Below are 3968 nucleotides of genomic sequence, written 5' to 3' on the forward strand. Positions count from 1 at the left end.
CGGTTTCTGTTGCACAACAGTATTAAATTAAAGTAATTAGAATTAACTCCTGGGATGAAAATTATTTCAGTCCTTCTATATCTAATTTACAAAAATGAAGCTTCTAAGGTCCTTTTCATAATTTGAGATGTATGAAATATACTTGAATGCAAATAACTCTGCAGATAATTATTCTAGAGAGCTGAATTAGTGTCATCAGATTTGATGTGTGATGAATTTTAAATTGGTGTGTTTTGTCACAATCGGGTGATTGAAATTGTATTTGTTCTTGAAAAACTAATATTTTTCATAGCCTTTTGGAGTCTCCAGAAATAATTATTAATCCATTAATCATCTACGTTTACAAAATAAGATATATCAATAATTAAACTTTGCATTTTTTTTTAGCTAGCAATCCCGATAAATCCTCTTAAAGAGAAGGTATTAAAAGAGAAACAAAATATGAAAAAATCAAGATTTAATAAATTAAATATGTTTTGCTTAATATTCGATCCTTTTTATTTCATGGATTATTATACTTAATATTGCAATAAGAAGAGAGACGTACAACTGTATCCACAAAAATTTATTATGTATCTCTTATTATCGATCATAAAAAAGGCAACTGTATCAAAACTGATTTGATTCCCAATATTCGCATAAATTAATAAATATTAAATATAAGTATTTATTAATAAACAAAAATTTAATAGTATACTATAAAAATAACAAATCACATATATTTTGTTGAAATCCAAAAATCATGTTGTAAATATTTTTAAATTAAAGATACTATTCAATATTATATTATATTTCAAGATGATTATTGCTAATATAAATAGTTTATATAAACATATATTAATTTTATACAGTTAATTAAATAAATATATCAAACTTACAATGAACATAAGTGCAATAAATACATAACTATCAATTAACTAGAGCCACATTAATATCCTATTATCACTGATCAAGGATGAGTCGATGACTCTTCTTTTTCTATTTAAACAAAGAATACTTGAAGAAAAGGACTAGAGATAGAGAAAAATCAGCAGACAGCTGCAGTCTCATTTTCATGTTTTTTTCTTCTGAAGATATTTTGTACTGATGAAATTGCGTATGTTTTTTGGACATTGGAAACTTTTATATTGTGGTTCTTATCCTAAAATGCTGGATAAGATTACATATACGAAGACTGGGATGCTTAGTCGATTCCTTTATCTTAATTTCACCCTAAAATGAGGATGGGATTCTTCGTCAGAGTCCTCATACAAAAGAGGAATTCAATCACTCAAATTTAACTCCCAAATCCCAGGCATGAAACACAATTCATATCATTGGTAGAGGATCCCATTCAAGAGGTAGGGCCTTCTTATTTTCATACGGCGGGATTAAATGCAAGACTCAGAACAAAACATGAAAATGGGATTACAGCTGTCTGCTAATTTTTTCTGTCTCTACTCCTTTTCTTCGAGTAGTCCTTGATTTAAATAATGCGCTCTCTCCTTCTCTTCTCATCAGGTGACAACAGGGATACCTCAAATGATCATATTTCTTCTACAGGGATACCTCAAAATAAGAGTATAATGAACATAAGAGTATCAAATTTCTTAAATTTTAATAATCATTCATCATGTAATGAATCATATTTTGTTTTTTACCCAATCCACAAACTTTGTTATAAATAAGGATGTTCACTAACGGAAGGTTAAGGAATATACATATAAATATATTATAATCTTTAAACGTTAATAACTTTTATGTAGTTACTTTCTCCAAGAATGTTTATATATGTTCACAGTTAAATTTGAAATACAAATTTGAAATTTTCAAATTGAAATACATAACTCCATTGAAAGTTTCTATTAGACTCACTCTCCCAGCGAAGTAGGAGGGCAAATGTCCATTCATTTTAATGGTGTATTCTATTAATTTATTCTCAATTAAAACGATCATGAGTCTTCCATGCAGTATTCACAAATCATCAGATTCTTTGAAAGCTTTGGCAGCATTGTAAGCAGTTGATTTGGGCAGCTTCGTAAACTCAATAATTTCCTTAGGTGTACACCTGGTACGGAGGCACAAATTAATGACCATATGGCTTCTGGTTTTGTAGGACATTCCAAAGATTTCCTATTTTTACTTGTACAGTTTTATCAGCAAACTCTGATACGCACACTTTAATTAATATAGATTTTAGAGTTGCCAAGATGTTTAGGTCTCAACTTGTTCTGGATTTAAATTCCCAACCTGTATATTCAAATCCCGTTGTAATCACTTCATTAAAATAAGTAAATCATTTACAGAAATATATATCCTTATGCATTTGTTCCTTAGAGAGTAAACATCAATAAATATTGAAAACCCGCATTGAAACATTTGAGCTATTACTAAATATTTAACAATTTTTATTAGTTTCAGACAAATGAGAAAAAAAGCTGACATTATTAGTCTCCCGTATCAATTTTAGTTTCCACGTGAAAACCTCCACTTTTTATACAAAACCTGGTTCGGTTATTTTTTCTCATTGTTCAATTTACAGATTCTATATATTATATTTTATTAGTACAAAAATATTGAATAAATGGTCCACATTATGACGAAAAACTTCCACCCAACCACTCTTCACCATTTCCCAAACTTATATATAGAGTTGTATAAAATATAATCCTATCACATGAGATATTTTTTCTAATGGGTAATCTAAAAGAGTTTTTCTTATTTCAAAAGCTGTTATAATTATTTTTTAATTCTTGAACGGGGAACCTCTAAGTATAAAGTAATAATTAGTGTATTTGCCTATGAAAGACAGAGAGGGGATTAGGATTTGTGATTATGTCCTTCCTCCGACGATTGCTTGCATCTGATCTAATAAAAAAAAAAAAAACAGACTAATAATTAGATAATAATCTGCTGGTAGGATGTATTTTACGTAAAGACATTTTGTAAGACAAGAGAAGACAGGAGTGAGACATTATGGTATTACTGAATGAAGACTCTTATTGAGACAACTCCCAGTTATATGATGTTTTTTTTGGCAGGGAGGAGGAAGACAATGAATTACTGCCATTTAGAGTATAATCTTATTTATTTCAATTAGCACTGTGACAGGAAAAACATCACAAGAAAAATTCATATACATAATATATATTGCATTTTTAAAACAATTTACTCTGAAGATAGGTGAGAATACTTACTTTAGAGGGATAAGTAGTCAACAAGACGACCTATTTAATAATGAACAAAAAAGTTTGAAAAAGCACGTACAACAACGTTTTTTCCTTTTCTTATTTTTAAACATAGTTATTTTACTTACATAATGTCAATTTTAGTTATATATTCATCCTCTTCCAGGTGCTTAACTTTCCTTTTTATTTCCTTTAAATTTAAATCGTTTTACTAAAACATAACATATACAACTGACCGTCAAATACGTGTTTCTACTCGCCTTCTTTTTCACTTTGTCAGTCTATTTTTTTATGTATTTTACAAGACATTCTTCACATTGTCAGGATAACCACGTTATGTTTCGGTTGATTTTATTGTTACATACAAGCAAGTTATACTTTATACAACTCTACTCATACCTACATGTTTACAACAACTTAGAATCTTATAAGTTTTTGCTACACTGGAAATAAAGCACTATGTTAAACCATGTTCTAATATTTGTCATTAAATATTTACACTTTTTTAGGTTGTATAAGGCATAGGCTCAGTTTCTAAATTTTTAAGTAATTTCCCATTGGTCCCTCCTTTATTAGGCCCAAACGAGTCCCTGAAATATAATTTAAGGGTACATAATAATGAAAAGCTATACACATCAGATCAACTCACCTCATTCGGACAATTAAAGGGTAGGAAGCCCTCCTTGACTTCCCACAACTTCTTGGTGAGAGGTCGTGCGATTAAGCAATGACGTGACACACATCAGGACTACCTGAAATTGGGACCTTACACGCCGGGTATTATTGCACTGTCGACATTGA

At 29.7% G+C, this 3968-nt stretch overlaps 1 long non-coding RNA gene across 1 annotated transcript; it reads right to left on the reverse strand.

Annotated features, from left to right (window-relative positions):
- Window positions 1-3078: 3078 nt before the first annotated feature.
- LOC139906236 (uncharacterized) lies at window positions 3079-3761 on the reverse strand. The gene is made up of 3 exons (XR_011781609.1): window positions 3667-3761; window positions 3296-3610; window positions 3079-3206 (listed from the first exon to the last, which is right to left on the reverse strand). It is a non-coding gene; the product is annotated as an uncharacterized lncRNA (long non-coding RNA).
- Window positions 3762-3968: the final 207 nt, after the last annotated feature.

Source organism: Lepeophtheirus salmonis, chromosome 8, assembly GCF_016086655.4.
Source record: "Lepeophtheirus salmonis chromosome 8, UVic_Lsal_1.4, whole genome shotgun sequence".
Classification (NCBI taxonomy): domain Eukaryota; kingdom Metazoa; phylum Arthropoda; class Copepoda; order Siphonostomatoida; family Caligidae; genus Lepeophtheirus; species Lepeophtheirus salmonis.